Source organism: Nuphar pumila, chromosome 1, assembly GCF_984573655.1.
Source record: "Nuphar pumila chromosome 1, dmNupPumi1.hap1.1, whole genome shotgun sequence".
Lineage (NCBI taxonomy): Eukaryota > Viridiplantae > Streptophyta > Magnoliopsida > Nymphaeales > Nymphaeaceae > Nuphar > Nuphar pumila.
In genome coordinates, this window is record NC_143249.1 from 161648455 (window position 1) to 161666944 (window position 18490).

Consider the following 18490-nt stretch of genomic DNA (forward strand, 5'->3'; position numbering starts at 1 on the left):
TCGTGCGTTGCGGCCCCCACGGCTCCCGCGTGAGGCATAAGAGCATTTTTTCGCGCAACATGTAACGGGTGCGATCACACTAGCACTAAAGCACCGGATCCCATCAGAACTCTGAAGTTAAGCGTGCTTGGGCGAGAGTAGTACTGGGATGGGTGACCTCCTGGGAAGTCCTCGTGTTGCACTCTCTTTTTGCCTTCGGCGCTTTTTTGTCGTCGGCACCAACCTCCGACCTTCTTTTCACTTCCCGCAACACACCGTATCTGATCCATCGAGGTCTTCTGCTTCCCTTTCACCCTCGCCTTGCACGCCGCAGCGCCGGCACCCGACACGAGCCGCGGCGTGCGACAAACGCAGCAGTTCCGGCTCGCCGGACCGTAACTTGGCACGCCGATGTCGAAATTCGGCGATTTTCCTGGCCACGGAAAGCTCGTTCCGCTGGCTACGACGTGACGAACAGACGAAGTCGGTTCGGGACCGTTTCAGATGCCGTTTAAGCTCATTTCGGGCGTTTCTATGACGGCTAGTCGGTTTGTGCGTTGCGGCCCCCACGGCGCCCGCGTGAGGCATAAGAGCATTTTTTCGCGCAACATGTAACGGGTGCGATCATACCAGCACTAAAGCACCGGATCCCATCAGAACTCTGAAGTTAAGCGTGCTTGAGCAAGAGTAGTACTGGGATGGGTGACCTCCTGAGAAGTCCTTGTGTTGCACTCTCTTTTTGCCTTCGGCGCTTTTTTGTCGTCGGCACCAACCTCCGACCTTCTTTTCACTTCCCGCAACACACCGTATCTGATCCATCGAGGTCTTCTGCTTCCCTTTCACCCTCGCCTTGCGCGCCGCAGCGCCGGCACCCGACACGAGCCGCGGCGTGCGACAAACGCAGCAGTTCCGGCTCGCCGGACCGTAACTTGGCACGCCGATGTCGAAATTCGGCGATTTTCCTGGCCACGGAAAGCACGTTCCGCTGGCTACGACGTGACGAACAGACGAAGTCGGTTCGGGACCGTTTCGGATGCCGTTTAAGCTCGTTTCGGGCGTTTTTCGGGGCCATTTCTATGACGGCTAGTCGGTTCGTGCGTTGCGGCCCCCACGGCTCCCGCGTGAGGCATAAGAGCATTTTTTCGCGCAACATGTAACGGGTGCGATCATACCAGCACTAAAGCACCGGATCCCATCAGAACTCCGAAGTTAAGCGTGCTTGGGCGAGAGTAGTACTGGAATGGGTGACCTCCTGGGAAGTCCTCGTGTTGCACTCTCTATTTACCTTCGGCGCTTTTTTGTCGTCGGCACCAACCTCCGACCTTCTTTTCACTTACCGCAACACACCGTATCTGATCCATCAAGGTCTTCTGCTTCCCTTTCACCCTCGCCTTGCGCGCCGCAGCGCCCGCACCCGACACGAGCCGCGGCGTGCGACAAAAGCAGCAGTTCCGGCTCTCTGGACTGTAACTTGGCACACCGATGTCGGAATTCGGCGATTTTCGTGGCCACGGAAAGCTCGTTCCGCTGGCTACGACGTGGCGAACAGACGAAGTCGGTTCGGGACCGTTTCGGATGCCGTTTAAGCTCATTTCGGGCGTTTTTCGGGGCCGTTTTTATGACGGCTAGTCGGTTCGTACGTTGCGGCCCCCACGGCTCCCGCGTGAGGCATAAGAGCATTTTTTCGCGCAACATGTAACGGGTGCGATCACACTAGCACTAAAGCACCGGATCCCATCAGAACTCTGAAGTTAAGCGTGCTTGGGCGAGAGTAGTACTGGGATGGGTGACCTCCTGGGAAGTCCTCGTGTTGCACTCTCTTTTTGCCTTCGGCGCTTTTTTGTCGTCGGCACCAACCTCCGACCTTCTTTTCACTTCCCGCAACACACCGTATCTGATCCATCGAGGTCTTCTGCTTCCCTTTCACCCTCGCCTTGCGCGCCGCAGCGCCGGCACCCGACACGAGCCACGGCGTGCGACAAACGCAGCAGTTCCGGCTCGCCGGACCGTAACTTGGCACGCCGATGTCGAAATTCGGCGATTTTCCTGCCCACGGAAAGCACGTTCCGCTGGCTACGACGTGACGAACAGACGAAGTCGGTTCGGGACCGTTTCGGATGCCGTTTAAGCTCATTTCGGGCGTTTTTCGGGGCCGTTTTTATGACGGCTAGTCGGTTCGTGCGTTGCGGCCCCCACGGCTCCCGCGTGAGGCATAAGAGCATTTTTTCGCGCAACATGTAACGGGTGCGATCACACTAGCACTAAAGCACCGGATCCCATCAGAACTCTGAAGTTAAGCGTGCTTGGGCGAGAGTAGTACTGGGATGGGTGACCTCCTGGGAAGTCCTCGTGTTGCACTCTCTTTTTGCCTTCGGCGCTTTTTGTCGTCGGCACCAACCTCCGACCTTCTTTTCACTTACCGCAACACACCGTATCTGATCCATCGAGGTCTTCTGCTTCCCTTTCACCCTCGCCTTGCGCGCCGCAGCGCCCGCACCCGACACGAGCCGCGGCGTGCGACAAAAGCAGCAGTTTCGGCTCTCCGGACTGTAACTTGGCACACCGATGTCGGAATTCGGCGATTTTCGTGGCCACGGAAAGCTCGTTCCGCTGGCTACGACGTGGCGAACAGACGAAGTCGGTTCGGGACCGTTTCGGATGCCGTTTAAGCTCATTTCGGGCGTTTTTCGGGGCCGTTTTTATGACGGCTAGTCGGTTCGTACGTTGCGGCCCCCACGGCTCCCGCGTGAGGCATAAGAGCATTTTTTCGCGCAACATGTAACGGGTGCGATCACACTAGCACTAAAGCACCGGATCCCATCAGAACTCTGAAGTTAAGCGTGCTTGGGCGAGAGTAGTACTGGGATGGGTGACCTCCTGGGAAGTCCTCGTGTTGCACTCTCTTTTTGCCTTCGGCGCTTTTTTGTCGTCGGCACCAACCTCCGACCTTCTTTTCACTTCCCGCAACACACCGTATCTGATCCATCGAGGTCTTCTGCTTCCCTTTCACCCTCGCCTTGCGCGCCGCAGCGCCGGCACCCGACACGAGCCGCGGCGTGCGACAAACGCAGCAGTTCCGGGTCGCCGGACCGTAACTTGGCACGCCGATGTCGGAATTCGGCGATTTTCGTGGCCACGGAAAGCTCGTTCCGCTGGCTACGACGTGGCGAACAGACAAAGTCGGTTCGGGACCGTTTCGGATGCCGTTTAAGCTCGTTTCGGGCGTTTTTCGCGGCCGTTTCTATGACGGCTAGTCGGTTCGTGCGTTGCGGCCCCCACGGCTCCCGCGTGAGGCATAAGAGCATTTTTTCGCGCAACATGTAACGGGTGCGATCATACCAGCACTAAAGCACCGGATCCCATCAGAACTCCGAAGTTAAGCGTGCTTGGGCGAGAGTAGTACTGGAATGGGTGACCTCCTGGGAAGTCCTCGTGTTGCACTCTCTATTTACCTTCGGCGCTTTTTTGTCGTCGGCACCAACCTTCGACCTTCTTTTCACTTACCGCAACACACCGTATCTGATCCATCAAGGTCTTCTGCTTCCCTTTCACCCTCGCCTTGCGCGCCGCAGCGCCCGCACCCGACACGAGCCGCGGCGTGCGACAAAAGCAGCAGTTCCGGCTCTCTGGAATGTAACTTGGCACACCGATGTCGGAATTCGGCGATTTTCGTGGCCACGGAAAGCTCGTTCCGCTGGCTACGACGTGGCGAACAGACGAAGTCGGTTCGGGACCGTTTCGGATGCCGTTTAAGCTCATTTCGGGCGTTTTTCGGGGCCGTTTTTATGACGGCTAGTCGGTTCGTACGTTGCGGCCCCCACGGCTCCCGCGTGAGGCATAAGAGCATTTTTTCGCGCAACATGTAACGGGTGCGATCACACTAGCACTAAAGCACCGGATCCCATCAGAACTCTGAAGTTAAGCGTGCTTGGGCGAGAGTAGTACTGGGATGGGTGACCTCCTGGGAAGTCCTCGTGTTGCACTCTCTTTTTGCCTTCGGCGCTTTTTTGTCGTCGGCACCAACCTCCGACCTTCTTTTCACTTCCCGCAACACACCGTATCTGATCCATCGAGGTCTTCTGCTTCCCTTTCACCCTCGCCTTGCGCGCCGCAGCGCCGGCACCCGACACGAGCCGCGGCGTGCGACAAACGCAGCAGTTCCGGCTCGCCGGACCGTAACTTGGCACGCCGATGTCGAAATTCGGCGATTTTCCTGCCCACGGAAAGCACGTTCCGCTGGCTACGACGTGACGAACAGACGAAGTCGGTTCGGGACCGTTTCGGATGCCGTTTAAGCTCATTTCAGGCGTTTTTCGGGGCCGTTTTTATGACGGCTAGTCGGTTCGTGCGTTGCGGCCCCCACGGCTCCCGCGTGAGGCATAAGAGCATTTTTTCGCGCAACATGTAACGGGTGCGATCACACTAGCACTAAAGCACCGGATCCCATCAGAACTCTGAAGTTAAGCGTGCTTGGGCGAGAGTAGTACTGGGATGGGTGACCTCCTGGGAAGTCCTCGTGTTGCACTCTCTTTTTGCCTTCGGCGCTTTTTGTCGTCGGCACCAACCTCCGACCTTCTTTTCACTTACCGCAACACACCGTATCTGATCCATCGAGGTCTTCTGCTTCCCTTTCACCCTCGCCTTGCGCGCCGCAGCGCCCGCACCCGACACGAGCCGCGGCGTGCGACAAAAGCAGCAGTTCCGGCTCTCCGGACTGTAACTTGGCACACCGATGTCGGAATTCGGCGATTTTCGTGGCCACGGAAAGCTCGTTCCGCTGGCTACGACGTGGCGAACAGACGAAGTCGGTTCAGGACCGTTTCGGATGCCGTTTAAGCTCATTTCGGGCGTTTTTCGGGGCCGTTTTTATGACGGCTAGTCGGTTCGTGCGTTGCGGCCCCCACGGCTCCCGCGTGAGGCATAAGAGCATTTTTTGGCGCAACATGTAACGGGTGCGATCACACTAGCACTAAAGCACCGGATCCCATCAGAACTCTGAAGTTAAGCGTGCTTGGGCGAGAGTAGTACTGGGATGGGTGACCTCCTGGGAAGTCCTCGTGTTGCACTCTCTTTTTGCCTTCGGCGCTTTTTTGTCGTCGGCACCAACCTCCGACCTTCTTTTCACTTCCCGCAACACACCGTATCTGATCCATCGAGGTCTTCTGCTTCCCTTTCACCCTCGCCTTGCGCGCCGCAGCTCCGGCACCCGACACGAGCCGCGGCGTGCGACAAACGCAGCAGTTCCGGCTCGCCAGACCGTAACTTGGCACGCCGATGTCGAAATTCGGCGATTTTCCTGGCCACGGAAAGCTCGTTCCGCTGGCTACGACGTGACGAACAGACGAAGTCGGTTCGGGACCGTTTTAGATGCCGTTTAAGATCATTTCGGGCGTTTCTATGATGACTAGTCGGTTTGTGCGTTGCGGCCCCCACGGCTCCCGCGTGAGGCATAAGAGCATTTTTTCGCGCAACATGTAACGGGTGCGATCATACCAGCACTAAAGCACCGGATCCCATCAGAACTCTGAAGTTAAGCGTGCTTGAGCGAGAGTAGTACTGGGATGGGTGACCTCCTGGGAAGTCCTTGTGTTGCACTCTCTTTTTGCCTTCGGCGCTTTTTTGTCGTCGGCACCAACCTCCGACCTTCTTTTCACTTCCCGCAACACACCGTATCTGATCCATCGAGGTCTTCTGCTTCCCTTTCACCCTCGCCTTGCGCGCCGCAGCGCCGGCACCCGACACGAGCCGCGGCGTGCGACAAACGCAGCAGTTCCGGCTCGCCGGACCGTAACTTGGCACGCCGATGTCGAAATTCGGCGATTTTCCTGCCCACGGAAAGCACGTTCCGCTGGCTACGACGTGACGAACAGACGACGTCGGTTCGGGACCGTTTCGGATGCCGTTTAAGCTCATTTCGGGCATTTTTCGGGGCCGTTTTTATGACGGCTAGTCGGTTCGTGCGTTGCGGCCCCCACGGCTCCCGCGTGAGGCATAAGAGCATTTTTTCGCGCAACATGTAACGGGTGCGATCACACTAGCACTAAAGCACCGGATCCCATCAGAACTCTGAAGTTAAGCGTGCTTGGGCGAGAGTAGTACTGGGATGGGTGACCTCCTGGGAAGTCCTCGTGTTGCACTCTCTTTTTGCCTTCGGCGCTTTTTTGTCGTCGGCACCAACCTCCGACCTTCTTTTCACTTCCCGCAACACACCGTATCTGATCCATCGAGGTCTTCTGCTTCCCTTTCACCCTCGCCTTGCACGCCGCAGCGCCGGCACCCGACACGAGCCGCGGCGTGCGACAAACGCAGCAGTTCCGGCTCGCCGGACCGTAACTTGGCACGCCGATGTCGAAATTCGGCGATTTTCCTGGCCACGGAAAGCTCGTTCCGCTGGCTACGACGTGACGAACAGACGAAGTCGGTTCGGGACCGTTTCAGATGCCGTTTAAGCTCATTTCGGGCGTTTCTATGACGGCTAGTCGGTTTGTGCGTTGCGGCCCCCACGGCGCCCGCGTGAGGCATAAGAGCATTTTTTCGCGCAACATGTAACGGGTGCGATCACACTAGCACTAAAGCACCGGATCCCATCAGAACTCTGAAGTTAAGCGTGCTTGGGCGAGAGTAGTACTGGGATGGGTGACCTCCTGGGAAGTCCTCGTGTTGCACTCTCTTTTTGCCTTCGGCGCTTTTTTGTCGTCGGCACCAACCTCCGACCTTCTTTTCACTTCCCGCAATACACCGTATCTGATCCATCGAGGTCTTCTGCTTCCCTTTCACCCTCGCCTTGCGCGCCGCAGCGCCGACACCCGACACGAGCCGCGGCGTGCGACAAACGCAGCAGTTCCGGCTCGCCGGACCGTAACTTGGCACGCCGATGTCGAAATTCGGCGATTTTCCTGCCCACGGAAAGCACGTTCCGCTCGCTACGACGTGACGAACAGACGAAGTCGGTTCGGGACCGTTTCGGATGCCGTTTAAGCTCGTTTCGGGCGTTTTTCGGGGCCGTTTTTATGACGGCTAGTCGGTTCGTGCGTTGCGGCCCCCACGGCTCCCGCGTGAGGCATAAGAGCATTTTTTCGCGCAACATGTAACGGGTGCGATCACACTAGCACTAAAGCACCGGATCCCATCAGAACTCTGAAGTTAAGCGTGCTTGGGCGAGAGTAGTACTGGGATGGGTGACCTCCTGGGAAGTCCTCGTGTTGCACTCTCTTTTTGCCTTCGGCGCTTTTTGTCGTCGGCACCAACCTCCGACCTTCTTTTCACTTACCGCAACACACCGTATCTGATCCATCGAGGTCTTCTGCTTCCCTTTCACCCTCGCCTTGCGCGCCGCAGCGCCCGCACCCGACACGAGCCGCGGCGTGCGACAAAAGCAGCAGTTCCGGCTCTCCGGACTGTAACTTGGCACACCGATGTCGGAATTCGGCGATTTTCGTGGCCACGGAAAGCTCGTTCCGCTGGCTACGACGTGGCGAACAGACGAAGTCGGTTCAGGACCGTTTCGGATGCCGTTTAAGCTCATTTCGGGCGTTTTTCGGGGCTGTTTTTATGACGGCTAGTCGGTTCGTGCGTTGCGGCCCCCACGGCTCCCGCGTGAGGCATAAGAGCATTTTTTCGCGCAACATGTAACGGGTGCGATCACACTAGCACTAAAGCACCGGATCCCATCAGAACTCTGAAGTTAAGCGTGCTTGGGCGAGAGTAGTACTGGGATGGGTGACCTCCTGGGAAGTCCTCGTGTTGCACTCTCTTTTTGCCTTCGGCGCTTTTTTGTCGTCGGCACCAACCTCCGACCTTCTTTTCACTTCCCGCAACACACCGTATCTGATCCATCGAGGTCTTCTGCTTCCCTTTCACCCTCGCCTTGCGCGCCGCAGCGCCGGCACCCGACACGAGCCGCGGCGTGCGACAAACGCAGCAGTTCCGGCTCGCCAGACCGTAACTTGGCACGCCGATGTCGAAATTCGGCGATTTTCCTGGCCACGGAAAGCTCGTTCCGCTGGCTACGACGTGACGAACAGACGAAGTCGGTTCGGGACCGTTTTAGATGCCGTTTAAGATCATTTCGGGCGTTTCTATGATGACTAGTCGGTTTGTGCGTTGCGGCCCCCACGGCTCCCGCGTGAGGCATAAGAGCATTTTTTCGCGCAACATGTAACGGGTGCGATCATACCAGCACTAAAGCACCGGATCCCATCAGAACTCTGAAGTTAAGCGTGCTTGAGCGAGAGTAGTACTGGGATGGGTGACCTCCTGGGAAGTCCTTGTGTTGCACTCTCTTTTTGCCTTCGGCGCTTTTTTGTCGTCGGCACCAACCTCCGACCTTCTTTTCACTTCCCGCAACACACCGTATCTGATCCATCGAGGTCTTCTGCTTCCCTTTCACCCTCGCCTTGCGCGCCGCAGCGCCGGCACCCGACACGAGCCGCGGCGTGCGACAAACGCAGCAGTTCCGGCTCGCCGGACCGTAACTTGGCACGCCGATGTCGAAATTCGGCGATTTTCCTGCCCACGGAAAGCACGTTCCGCTGGCTACGACGTGACGAACAGACGACGTCGGTTCGGGACCGTTTCGGATGCCGTTTAAGCTCATTTCGGGCGTTTTTCGGGGCCGTTTTTATGACGGCTAGTCGGTTCGTGCGTTGCGGCCCCCACGGCTCCCGCGTGAGGCATAAGAGCATTTTTTCGCGCAACATGTAACGGGTGCGATCACACTAGCACTAAAGCACCGGATCCCATCAGAACTCTGAAGTTAAGCGTGCTTGGGCGAGAGTAGTACTGGGATGGGTGACCTCCTGGGAAGTCCTCGTGTTGCACTCTCTTTTTGCCTTCGGCGCTTTTTTGTCGTCGGCACCAACCTCCGACCTTCTTTTCACTTCCCGCAACACACCGTATCTGATCCATCGAGGTCTTCTGCTTCCCTTTCACCCTCGCCTTGCACGCCGCAGCGCCGGCACCCGACACGAGCCGCGGCGTGCGACAAACGCAGCAGTTCCGGCTCGCCGGACCGTAACTTGGCACGCCGATGTCGAAATTCGGCGATTTTCCTGGCCACGGAAAGCTCGTTCCGCTGGCTACGACGTGACGAACAGACGAAGTCGGTTCGGGACCGTTTCAGATGCCGTTTAAGCTCATTTCGGGCGTTTCTATGACGGCTAGTCGGTTTGTGCGTTGCGGCCCCCACGGCGCCCGCGTGAGGCATAAGAGCATTTTTTCGCGCAACATGTAACGGGTGCGATCATACCAGCACTAAAGCACCGGATCCCATCAGAACTCTGAAGTTAAGCGTGCTTGAGCAAGAGTAGTACTGGGATGGGTGACCTCCTGAGAAGTCCTTGTGTTGCACTCTCTTTTTGCCTTCGGCGCTTTTTTGTCGTCGGCACCAACCTCCGACCTTCTTTTCACTTCCCGCAACACACCGTATCTGATCCATCGAGGTCTTCTGCTTCCCTTTCACCCTCGCCTTGCGCGCCGCAGCGCCGGCACCCGACACGAGCCGCGGCGTGCGACAAACGCAGCAGTTCCGGCTCGCCGGACCGTAACTTGGCACGCCGATGTCGAAATTCGGCGATTTTCCTGGCCACGGAAAGCACGTTCCGCTGGCTACGACGTGACGAACAGACGAAGTCGGTTCGGGACCGTTTCAGATGCCGTTTAAGCTCGTTTCGGGTGTTTTTCGGGGCGTTTCTATGACGGCTAGTCGGTTTGTGCGTTGCGGCCCCCACGGCTTCCGCGTGAGGCATAAGAGCATTTTTTCGCGCAACATGTAACGGGTGCGATCATACCAGCACTAAAGCACCGGATCCCATCAGAACTCCGAAGTTAAGCGTGCTTGGGCGAGAGTAGTACTGGAATGGGTGACCTCCTGGGAAGTCCTCGTGTTGCACTCTCTATTTACCTTCGGCGCTTTTTTGTCGTCGGCACCAACCTCCGACCTTCTTTTCACTTACCGCAACACACCGTATCTGATCCATCAAGGTCTTCTGCTTCCCTTTCACCCTCGCCTTGCGCGCCGCAGCGCCCGCACCCGACACGAGCCGCGGCGTGCGACAAAAGCAGCAGTTCCGGCTCTCTGGACTGTAACTTGGCACACCGATGTCGGAATTCGGCGATTTTCGTGGCCACGGAAAGCTCGTTCCGCTGGCTACGACGTGGCGAACAGACGAAGTCGGTTCGGGACCGTTTCGGATGCCGTTTAAGCTCATTTCGGGCGTTTTTCGGGGCCGTTTTTATGACGGCTAGTCGGTTCGTACGTTGCGGCCCCCACGACTCCCGCGTGAGGCATAAGAGCATTTTTTCGCGCAACATGTAACGGGTGCGATCACACTAGCACTAAAGCACCGGATCCCATCAGAACTCTGAAGTTTAGCGTGCTTGGGCGAGAGTAGTACTGGGATGGGTGACCTCCTGGGAAGTCCTCGTGTTGCACTCTCTTTTTGCCTTCGGCGCTTTTTTGTCGTCGGCACCAACCTCCGACCTTCTTTTCACTTCCCGCAACACACCGTATCTGATCCATCGAGGTCTTCTGCTTCCCTTTCACCCTCGCCTTGCGCGCCGCAGCGCCGGCACCCGACACGAGCCGCGGCGTGCGACAAACGCAGCAGTTCCGGCTCGCCGGACCGTAACTTGGCACGCCGATGTCGAAATTCGGCGATTTTCCTGCCCACGGAAAGCACGTTCCGCTGGCTACGACGTGACGAACAGACGAAGTCGGTTCGGGACCGTTTCGGATGCCGTTTAAGCTCATTTCGGGCGTTTTTCGGGGCCGTTTTTATGACGGCTAGTCGGTTCGTGCGTTGCGGCCCCCACGGCTCCCGCGTGAGGCATAAGAGCATTTTTTGGCGCAACATGTAACGGGTGCGATCACACTAGCACTAAAGCACCGGATCCCATCAGAACTCTGAAGTTAAGCGTGCTTGGGCGAGAGTAGTACTGGGATGGGTGACCTCCTGGGAAGTCCTCGTGTTGCACTCTCTTTTTGCCTTCGGCGCTTTTTTGTCGTCGGCACCAACCTCCGACCTTCTTTTCACTTCCCGCAACACACCGTATCTGATCCATCGAGGTCTTCTGCTTCCCTTTCACCCTCGCCTTGCGCGCCGCAGCGCCGGCACCCGACACGAGCCGCGGCGTGCGACAAACGCAGCAGTTCCGGCTCGCCAGACCGTAACTTGGCACGCCGATGTCGAAATTCGGCGATTTTCCTGGCCACGGAAAGCTCGTTCCGCTGGCTACGACGTGACGAACAGACGAAGTCGGTTCGGGACCGTTTTAGATGCCGTTTAAGATCATTTCGGGCGTTTCTATGATGACTAGTCGGTTTGTGCGTTGCGGCCCCCACGGCTCCCGCGTGAGGCATAAGAGCATTTTTTCGCGCAACATGTAACGGGTGCGATCATACCAGCACTAAAGCACCGGATCCCATCAGAACTCTGAAGTTAAGCGTGCTTGAGCGAGAGTAGTACTGGGATGGGTGACCTCCTGGGAAGTCCTTGTGTTGCACTCTCTTTTTGCCTTCGGCGCTTTTTTGTCGTCGGCACCAACCTCCGACCTTCTTTTCACTTCCCGCAACACACCGTATCTGATCCATCGAGGTCTTCTGCTTCCCTTTCACCCTCGCCTTGCGCGCCGCAGCGCCGGCACCCGACACGAGCCGCGGCGTGCGACAAACGCAGCAGTTCCGGCTCGCCGGACCGTAACTTGGCACGCCGATGTCGAAATTCGGCGATTTTCCTGCCCACGGAAAGCACGTTCCGCTGGCTACGACGTGACGAACAGACGACGTCGGTTCGGGACCGTTTCGGATGCCGTTTAAGCTCATTTCGGGCGTTTTTCGGGGCCGTTTTTATGACGGCTAGTCGGTTCGTGCGTTGCGGCCCCCACGGCTCCCGCGTGAGGCATAAGAGCATTTTTTCGCGCAACATGTAACGGGTGCGATCACACTAGCACTAAAGCACCGGATCCCATCAGAACTCTGAAGTTAAGCGTGCTTGGGCGAGAGTAGTACTGGGATGGGTGACCTCCTGGGAAGTCCTCGTGTTGCACTCTCTTTTTGCCTTCGGCGCTTTTTTGTCGTCGGCACCAACCTCCGACCTTCTTTTCACTTCCCGCAACACACCGTATCTGATCCATCGAGGTCTTCTGCTTCCCTTTCACCCTCGCCTTGCACGCCGCAGCGCCGGCACCCGACACGAGCCGCGGCGTGCGACAAACGCAGCAGTTCCGGCTCGCCGGACCGTAACTTGGCACGCCGATGTCGAAATTCGGCGATTTTCCTGGCCACGGAAAGCTCGTTCCGCTGGCTACGACGTGACGAACAGACGAAGTCGGTTCGGGACCGTTTCAGATGCCGTTTAAGCTCATTTCGGGCGTTTCTATGACGGCTAGTCGGTTTGTGCGTTGCGGCCCCCACGGCGCCCGCGTGAGGCATAAGAGCATTTTTTCGCGCAACATGTAACGGGTGCGATCATACCAGCACTAAAGCACCGGATCCCATCAGAACTCTGAAGTTAAGCGTGCTTGAGCAAGAGTAGTACTGGGATGGGTGACCTCCTGAGAAGTCCTTGTGTTGCACTCTCTTTTTGCCTTCGGCGCTTTTTTGTCGTCGGCACCAACCTCCGACCTTCTTTTCACTTCCCGCAACACACCGTATCTGATCCATCGAGGTCTTCTGCTTCCCTTTCACCCTCGCCTTGCGCGCCGCAGCGCCGGCACCCGACACGAGCCGCGGCGTGCGACAAACGCAGCAGTTCCGGCTCGCCGGACCGTAACTTGGCACGCCGATGTCGAAATTCGGCGATTTTCCTGGCCACGGAAAGCACGTTCCGCTGGCTACGACGTGACGAACAGACGAAGTCGGTTCGGGACCGTTTCAGATGCCGTTTAAGCTCGTTTCGGGCGTTTTTCGGGGCGTTTCTATGACGGCTAGTCGGTTTGTGCGTTGCGGCCCCCACGGCTTCCGCGTGAGGCATAAGAGCATTTTTTCGCGCAACATGTAACGGGTGCGATCATACCAGCACTAAAGCACCGTATCCCATCAGAACTCCGAAGTTAAGCGTGCTTGGGCGAGAGTAGTACTGGAATGGGTGACCTCCTGGGAAGTCCTCGTGTTGCACTCTCTATTTACCTTCGGCGCTTTTTTGTCGTCGGCACCAACCTCCGACCTTCTTTTCACTTACCGCAACACACCGTATCTGATCCATCAAGGTCTTCTGCTTCCCTTTCACCCTCGCCTTGCGCGCCGCAGCGCCCGCACCCGACACGAGCCGCGGCGTGCGACAAAAGCAGCAGTTCCGGCTCTCTGGACTGTAACTTGGCACACCGATGTCGGAATTCGGCGATTTTCGTGGCCACGGAAAGCTCGTTCCGCTGGCTACGACGTGGCGAACAGACGAAGTCGGTTCGGGACCGTTTCGGATGCCGTTTAAGCTCATTTCGGGCGTTTTTCGGGGCCGTTTTTATGACGGCTAGTCGGTTCGTACGTTGCGGCCCCCACGGCTCCCGCGTGAGGCATAAGAGCATTTTTTCGCGCAACATGTAACGGGTGCGATCATACCAGCACTAAAGCACCGGATCCCATCAGAACTCTGAAGTTAAGCGTGCTTGGGCGAGAGTAGTACTGGGATGGGTGACCTCCTGGGAAGTCCTTGTGTTGCACTCTCTTTTTGCCTTCGGCGCTTTTTTGTCGTCGGCACCAACCTCCGACCTTCTTTTCACTTCCCGCAACACACCGTATCTGATCCATCGAGGTCTTCTGCTTCCCTTTCACCCTCGCCTTGCGCGCCGCAGCGCCGGCACCCGACACGAGCCGCGGCGTGCGACAAACGCAGCAGTTCCGGCTCGCCGGACCGTAACTTGGCACGCCGATGTCGAAATTCGGCGATTTTCCTGCCCACGGAAAGCACGTTCCGCTGGCTACGACGTGACGAACAGACGAAGTCGGTTCGGGACCGTTTCGGATGCCGTTTAAGCTCATTTCGGGCGTTTTTCGGGGCTGTTTTTATGACGGCTAGTCGGTTCGTGCGTTGCGGCCCCCACGGCTCCCGCGTGAGGCATAAGAGCATTTTTTCGCGCAACATGTAACGGGTGCGATCACACTAGCACTAAAGCACCGGATCCCATCAGAACTCTGAAGTTAAGCGTGCTTGGGCGAGAGTAGTACTGGGATGGGTGACCTCCTGGGAAGTCCTCGTGTTGCACTCTCTTTTTGCCTTCGGCGCTTTTTTGTCGTCGGCACCAACCTCCGACCTTCTTTTCACTTCCCGCAACACACCGTATCTGATCCATCGAGGTCTTCTGCTTCACTTTCACCCTCGCCTTGCACGCCGCAGCGCCGGCACCCGACACGAGCCGCGGTGTGCGACAAACGCAGCAGTTCCGGCTCGCCGGACCGTAACTTGGCACGCCGATGTCGAAATTCGGCGATTTTCCTGGCCACGGAAAGCTCGTTCCGCTGGCTACGACGTGACGAACAGACGAAGTCGGTTCGGGACCGTTTCAGATGCCGTTTAAGCTCATTTCGGGCGTTTCTATGACGGCTAGTCGGTTCGTGCGTTGCGGCCCCCACGGCGCCCGCGTGAGGCATAAGAGCATTTTTTGGCGCAACATGTAACGGGTGCGATCACACTAGCACTAAAGCACCGGATCCCATCAGAACTCTGAAGTTAAGCGTGCTTGGGCGAGAGTAGTACTGGGATGGGTGACCTCCTTGGAAGTCCTCGTGTTGCACTCTCTTTTTGCCTTCGGCGCTTTTTTGTCGTCGGCACCAACCTCCGACCTTCTTTTCACTTCCCGCAACACACCGTATCTGATCCATCGAGGTCTTCTGCTTCCCTTTCACCCTCGCCTTGCGCGCCGCAGCGCCGGCACCCGACACGAGCCGCGGCGTGCGACAAACGCAGCAGTTCCGGCTCGCCAGACCGTAACTTGGCACGCCGATGTCGAAATTCGGCGATTTTCCTGGCCACGGAAAGCTCGTTCCGCTGGCTACGACGTGACGAACAGACGAAGTCGGTTCGGGACCGTTTTAGATGCCGTTTAAGATCATTTCGGGCGTTTCTATGATGACTAGTCGGTTTGTGCGTTGCGGCCCCCACGGCTCCCGCGTGAGGCATAAGAGCATTTTTTCGCGCAACATGTAACGGGTGCGATCATACCAGCACTAAAGCACCGGATCCCATCAGAACTCTGAAGTTAAGCGTGCTTGAGCGAGAGTAGTACTGGGATGGGTGACCTCCTGGGAAGTCCTTGTGTTGCACTCTCTTTTTGCCTTCGGCGCTTTTTTGTCGTCGGCACCAACCTCCGACCTTCTTTTCACTTCCCGCAACACACCGTATCTGATCCATCGAGGTCTTCTGCTTCCCTTTCACCCTCGCCTTGCGCGCCGCAGCGCCGGCACCCGACACGAGCCGCGGCGTGCGACAAACGCAGCAGTTCCGGCTCGCCGGACCGTAACTTGGCACGCCGATGTCGAAATTCGGCGATTTTCCTGCCCACGGAAAGCACGTTCCGCTGGCTACGACGTGACGAACAGACGACGTCGGTTCGGGACCGTTTCGGATGCCGTTTAAGCTCATTTCGGGCGTTTTTCGGGGCCGTTTTTATGACGGCTAGTCGGTTCGTGCGTTGCGGCCCCCACGGCTCCCGCGTGAGGCATAAGAGCATTTTTTCGCGCAACATGTAACGGGTGCGATCACACTAGCACTAAAGCACCGGATCCCATCAGAACTCTGAAGTTAAGCGTGCTTGGGCGAGAGTAGTACTGGGATGGGTGACCTCCTGGGAAGTCCTCGTGTTGCACTCTCTTTTTGCCTTCGGCGCTTTTTTGTCGTCGGCACCAACCTCCGAACTTCTTTTCACTTCCCGCAACACACCGTATCTGATCCATCGAGGTCTTCTGCTTCCCTTTCACCCTCGCCTTGCGCGCCGCAGCGCCGGCACCCGACACGAGCCGCGGCGTGCGACAAACGCAGCAGTTCCGGGTCGCCGGACCGTAACTTGGCACGCCGATGTCGGAATTCGGCGATTTTCGTGGCCACGGAAAGCTCGTTCCGCTGGCTACGACGTGGCGAACAGACGAAGTCGGTTCGGGACCGTTTCGGATGCCGTTTAAGCTCGTTTCGGGCGTTTTTCGGGGCCGTTTCTATGACGGCTAGTCGGTTCGTGCGTTGCGGCCCCCACGGCTCCCGCGTGAGGCATAAGAGCATTTTTTCGCGCAACATGTAACGGGTGCGATCATACCAGCACTAAAGCACCGGATCCCATCAGAACTCCGAAGTTAAGCGTGCTTGGGCGAGAGTAGTACTGGAATGGGTGACCTCCTGGGAAGTCCTCGTGTTGCACTCTCTATTTACCTTCGGCGCTTTTTTGTCGTCGGCACCAACCTCCGACCTTCTTTTCACTTACCGCAACACACCGTATCTGATCCATCAAGGTCTTCTGCTTCCCTTTCACCCTCGCCTTGCGCGCCGCAGCGCCCGCACCCGACACGAGCCGCGGCGTGCGACAAAAGCAGCAGTTCCGGCTCTCTGGACTGTAACTTGGCACACCGATGTCGGAATTCGGCGATTTTCGTGGCCACGGAAAGCTCGTTCCGCTGGCTACGACGTGGCGAACAGACGAAGTCGGTTCGGGACCGTTTCGGATGCCGTTTAAGCTCATTTCGGGCGTTTTTCGGGGCCGTTTTTATGACGGCTAGTCGGTTCGTACGTTGCGGCCCCCACGGCTCCCGCGTGAGGCATAAGAGCATTTTTTCGCGCAACATGTAACGGGTGCGATCACACTAGCACTAAAGCACCGGATCCCATCAGAACTCTGAAGTTAAGCGTGCTTGGGCGAGAGTAGTACTGGGATGGGTGACCTCCTGGGAAGTCCTCGTGTTGCACTCTCTTTTTGCCTTCGGCGCTTTTTTGTCGTCGGCACCAACCTCCGACCTTCTTTTCACTTCCCGCAACACACCGTATCTGATCCATCGAGGTCTTCTGCTTCCCTTTCACCCTCGCCTTGCGCGCCGCAGCGCCGACACCCGACACGAGCCGCGGCGTGCGACAAACGCAGCAGTTCCGGCTCGCCGGACCGTAACTTGGCACGCCGATGTCGAAATTCGGCGATTTTCCTGCCCACGGAAAGCACGTTCCGCTCGCTACGACGTGACGAACAGACAAAGTCGGTTCGGGACCGTTTCGGATGCCGTTTAAGCTCATTTCGGGCGTTTTTCGGGGCCGTTTTTATGACGGCTAGTCGGTTCGTGCGTTGCGGCCCCCACGGCTCCCGCGTGAGGCATAAGAGCATTTTTTCGCGCAACATGTAACGGGTGCGATCACACTAGCACTAAAGCACCGGATCCCATCAGAACTCTGAAGTTAAGCGTGCTTGGGCGAGAGTAGTACTGGGATGGGTGACCTCCTGGGAAGTCCTCGTGTTGCACTCTCTTTTTGCCTTCGGCGCTTTTTGTCGTCGGCACCAACCTCCGACCTTCTTTTCACTTACCGCAACACACCGTATCTGATCCATCGAGGTCTTCTGCTTCCCTTTCACCCTCGCCTTGCGCGCCGCAGCGCCCGCACCCGACACGAGCCGCGGCGTGCGACAAAAGCAGCAGTTCCGGCTCTCCGGACTGTAACTTGGCACACCGATGTCGGAATTCGGCGATTTTCGTGGCCACGGAAAGCTCGTTCCGCTGGCTACGACGTGGCGAACAGACGAAGTCGGTTCAGGACCGTTTCGGATGCCGTTTAAGCTCATTTCGGGCGTTTTTCGGGGCTGTTTTTATGACGGCTAGTCGGTTCGTGCGTTGCGGCCCCCACGGCTCCCGCGTGAGGCATAAGAGCATTTTTTGGCGCAACATGTAACGGGTGCGATCACACTAGCACTAAAGCACCGGATCCCATCAGAACTCTGAAGTTAAGCGTGCTTGGGCGAGAGTAGTACTGGGATGGGTGACCTCCTGGGAAGTCCTCGTGTTGCACTCTCTTTTTGCCTTCGGCGCTTTTTTGTCGTCGGCACCAACCTCCGACCTTCTTTTCACTTCCCGCAACACACCGTATCTGATCCATCGAGGTCTTCTGCTTCCCTTTCACCCTCGCCTTGCGCGCCGCAGCGCCGGCACCCGACACGAGCCGCGGCGTGCGACAAACGCAGCAGTTCCGGCTCGCCAGACCGTAACTTGGCACGCCGATGTCGAAATTCGGCGATTTTCCTGGCCACGGAAAGCTCGTTCCGCTGGCTACGACGTGACGAACAGACGAAGTCGGTTCGGGACCGTTTTAGATGCCGTTTAAGATCATTTCGGGCGTTTCTATGATGACTAGTCGGTTTGTGCGTTGCGGCCCCCACGGCTCCCGCGTGAGGCATAAGAGCATTTTTTCGCGCAACATGTAACGGGTGCGATCATACCAGCACTAAAGCACCGGATCCCATCAGAACTCTGAAGTTAAGCGTGCTTGAGCGAGAGTAGTACTGGGATGGGTGACCTCCTGGGAAGTCCTTGTGTTGCACTCTCTTTTTGCCTTCG

At 57.4% G+C, this 18490-nt stretch overlaps 35 non-coding genes across 35 annotated transcripts; all 35 read left to right on the top strand.

Annotated features, from left to right (window-relative positions):
• The first annotated feature begins 66 nt into the window (after positions 1-66).
• Positions 67-185, top strand: LOC149849771 (5S ribosomal RNA). Its single transcript, XR_016434661.1, has one exon. It is a non-coding gene; the product is annotated as a 5S ribosomal RNA (ribosomal RNA).
• A 410-nt stretch (positions 186-595) lies between these two features.
• Positions 596-714, top strand: LOC149849772 (5S ribosomal RNA). Its single transcript, XR_016435987.1, has one exon. It is a non-coding gene; the product is annotated as a 5S ribosomal RNA (ribosomal RNA).
• A 423-nt stretch (positions 715-1137) lies between these two features.
• On the top strand, positions 1138-1256 carry LOC149849773 (5S ribosomal RNA). The gene has a single exon (XR_016426055.1). It is a non-coding gene; the product is annotated as a 5S ribosomal RNA (ribosomal RNA).
• Positions 1257-1679: 423 nt separating this feature from the next.
• Positions 1680-1798, top strand: LOC149849774 (5S ribosomal RNA). The gene has a single exon (XR_016434663.1). It is a non-coding gene; the product is annotated as a 5S ribosomal RNA (ribosomal RNA).
• A 423-nt stretch (positions 1799-2221) lies between these two features.
• LOC149849775 (5S ribosomal RNA) lies at positions 2222-2340 on the top strand. The gene has a single exon (XR_016434664.1). It is a non-coding gene; the product is annotated as a 5S ribosomal RNA (ribosomal RNA).
• Positions 2341-2762: 422 nt separating this feature from the next.
• Positions 2763-2881, top strand: LOC149849776 (5S ribosomal RNA). Its single transcript, XR_016434665.1, has one exon. It is a non-coding gene; the product is annotated as a 5S ribosomal RNA (ribosomal RNA).
• Positions 2882-3304: 423 nt separating this feature from the next.
• LOC149849777 (5S ribosomal RNA) lies at positions 3305-3423 on the top strand. Its single transcript, XR_016426076.1, has one exon. It is a non-coding gene; the product is annotated as a 5S ribosomal RNA (ribosomal RNA).
• A 423-nt stretch (positions 3424-3846) lies between these two features.
• On the top strand, positions 3847-3965 carry LOC149849778 (5S ribosomal RNA). Its single transcript, XR_016434666.1, has one exon. It is a non-coding gene; the product is annotated as a 5S ribosomal RNA (ribosomal RNA).
• A 423-nt stretch (positions 3966-4388) lies between these two features.
• On the top strand, positions 4389-4507 carry LOC149849779 (5S ribosomal RNA). The gene has a single exon (XR_016434667.1). It is a non-coding gene; the product is annotated as a 5S ribosomal RNA (ribosomal RNA).
• Positions 4508-4929: 422 nt separating this feature from the next.
• On the top strand, positions 4930-5048 carry LOC149849780 (5S ribosomal RNA). Its single transcript, XR_016434669.1, has one exon. It is a non-coding gene; the product is annotated as a 5S ribosomal RNA (ribosomal RNA).
• Positions 5049-5458: 410 nt separating this feature from the next.
• LOC149849781 (5S ribosomal RNA) lies at positions 5459-5577 on the top strand. The gene has a single exon (XR_016436734.1). It is a non-coding gene; the product is annotated as a 5S ribosomal RNA (ribosomal RNA).
• Positions 5578-6000: 423 nt separating this feature from the next.
• On the top strand, positions 6001-6119 carry LOC149849782 (5S ribosomal RNA). The gene has a single exon (XR_016434671.1). It is a non-coding gene; the product is annotated as a 5S ribosomal RNA (ribosomal RNA).
• A 410-nt stretch (positions 6120-6529) lies between these two features.
• LOC149849783 (5S ribosomal RNA) lies at positions 6530-6648 on the top strand. Its single transcript, XR_016434672.1, has one exon. It is a non-coding gene; the product is annotated as a 5S ribosomal RNA (ribosomal RNA).
• Positions 6649-7071: 423 nt separating this feature from the next.
• On the top strand, positions 7072-7190 carry LOC149849784 (5S ribosomal RNA). Its single transcript, XR_016434673.1, has one exon. It is a non-coding gene; the product is annotated as a 5S ribosomal RNA (ribosomal RNA).
• A 422-nt stretch (positions 7191-7612) lies between these two features.
• Positions 7613-7731, top strand: LOC149849785 (5S ribosomal RNA). Its single transcript, XR_016434674.1, has one exon. It is a non-coding gene; the product is annotated as a 5S ribosomal RNA (ribosomal RNA).
• Positions 7732-8141: 410 nt separating this feature from the next.
• On the top strand, positions 8142-8260 carry LOC149849786 (5S ribosomal RNA). The gene has a single exon (XR_016436745.1). It is a non-coding gene; the product is annotated as a 5S ribosomal RNA (ribosomal RNA).
• Positions 8261-8683: 423 nt separating this feature from the next.
• LOC149849787 (5S ribosomal RNA) lies at positions 8684-8802 on the top strand. Its single transcript, XR_016434676.1, has one exon. It is a non-coding gene; the product is annotated as a 5S ribosomal RNA (ribosomal RNA).
• A 410-nt stretch (positions 8803-9212) lies between these two features.
• LOC149849788 (5S ribosomal RNA) lies at positions 9213-9331 on the top strand. The gene has a single exon (XR_016435998.1). It is a non-coding gene; the product is annotated as a 5S ribosomal RNA (ribosomal RNA).
• Positions 9332-9753: 422 nt separating this feature from the next.
• LOC149849789 (5S ribosomal RNA) lies at positions 9754-9872 on the top strand. The gene has a single exon (XR_016426104.1). It is a non-coding gene; the product is annotated as a 5S ribosomal RNA (ribosomal RNA).
• Positions 9873-10295: 423 nt separating this feature from the next.
• Positions 10296-10414, top strand: LOC149849790 (5S ribosomal RNA). Its single transcript, XR_016426323.1, has one exon. It is a non-coding gene; the product is annotated as a 5S ribosomal RNA (ribosomal RNA).
• Positions 10415-10837: 423 nt separating this feature from the next.
• On the top strand, positions 10838-10956 carry LOC149849791 (5S ribosomal RNA). The gene has a single exon (XR_016434677.1). It is a non-coding gene; the product is annotated as a 5S ribosomal RNA (ribosomal RNA).
• A 410-nt stretch (positions 10957-11366) lies between these two features.
• On the top strand, positions 11367-11485 carry LOC149849792 (5S ribosomal RNA). Its single transcript, XR_016436756.1, has one exon. It is a non-coding gene; the product is annotated as a 5S ribosomal RNA (ribosomal RNA).
• Positions 11486-11908: 423 nt separating this feature from the next.
• On the top strand, positions 11909-12027 carry LOC149849793 (5S ribosomal RNA). Its single transcript, XR_016434678.1, has one exon. It is a non-coding gene; the product is annotated as a 5S ribosomal RNA (ribosomal RNA).
• A 410-nt stretch (positions 12028-12437) lies between these two features.
• On the top strand, positions 12438-12556 carry LOC149849794 (5S ribosomal RNA). Its single transcript, XR_016436009.1, has one exon. It is a non-coding gene; the product is annotated as a 5S ribosomal RNA (ribosomal RNA).
• A 422-nt stretch (positions 12557-12978) lies between these two features.
• On the top strand, positions 12979-13097 carry LOC149849795 (5S ribosomal RNA). Its single transcript, XR_016434443.1, has one exon. It is a non-coding gene; the product is annotated as a 5S ribosomal RNA (ribosomal RNA).
• A 423-nt stretch (positions 13098-13520) lies between these two features.
• LOC149849796 (5S ribosomal RNA) lies at positions 13521-13639 on the top strand. The gene has a single exon (XR_016427248.1). It is a non-coding gene; the product is annotated as a 5S ribosomal RNA (ribosomal RNA).
• A 423-nt stretch (positions 13640-14062) lies between these two features.
• LOC149849797 (5S ribosomal RNA) lies at positions 14063-14181 on the top strand. The gene has a single exon (XR_016434679.1). It is a non-coding gene; the product is annotated as a 5S ribosomal RNA (ribosomal RNA).
• Positions 14182-14591: 410 nt separating this feature from the next.
• LOC149849798 (5S ribosomal RNA) lies at positions 14592-14710 on the top strand. Its single transcript, XR_016426003.1, has one exon. It is a non-coding gene; the product is annotated as a 5S ribosomal RNA (ribosomal RNA).
• A 410-nt stretch (positions 14711-15120) lies between these two features.
• LOC149849799 (5S ribosomal RNA) lies at positions 15121-15239 on the top strand. Its single transcript, XR_016436767.1, has one exon. It is a non-coding gene; the product is annotated as a 5S ribosomal RNA (ribosomal RNA).
• Positions 15240-15662: 423 nt separating this feature from the next.
• LOC149849800 (5S ribosomal RNA) lies at positions 15663-15781 on the top strand. The gene has a single exon (XR_016434680.1). It is a non-coding gene; the product is annotated as a 5S ribosomal RNA (ribosomal RNA).
• Positions 15782-16204: 423 nt separating this feature from the next.
• LOC149849801 (5S ribosomal RNA) lies at positions 16205-16323 on the top strand. Its single transcript, XR_016426130.1, has one exon. It is a non-coding gene; the product is annotated as a 5S ribosomal RNA (ribosomal RNA).
• Positions 16324-16746: 423 nt separating this feature from the next.
• LOC149849802 (5S ribosomal RNA) lies at positions 16747-16865 on the top strand. The gene has a single exon (XR_016434682.1). It is a non-coding gene; the product is annotated as a 5S ribosomal RNA (ribosomal RNA).
• A 423-nt stretch (positions 16866-17288) lies between these two features.
• On the top strand, positions 17289-17407 carry LOC149849803 (5S ribosomal RNA). Its single transcript, XR_016434684.1, has one exon. It is a non-coding gene; the product is annotated as a 5S ribosomal RNA (ribosomal RNA).
• Positions 17408-17829: 422 nt separating this feature from the next.
• Positions 17830-17948, top strand: LOC149849804 (5S ribosomal RNA). The gene has a single exon (XR_016434687.1). It is a non-coding gene; the product is annotated as a 5S ribosomal RNA (ribosomal RNA).
• Positions 17949-18358: 410 nt separating this feature from the next.
• LOC149849805 (5S ribosomal RNA) lies at positions 18359-18477 on the top strand. Its single transcript, XR_016436778.1, has one exon. It is a non-coding gene; the product is annotated as a 5S ribosomal RNA (ribosomal RNA).
• The last annotated feature ends 13 nt before the right edge of the window (positions 18478-18490 follow it).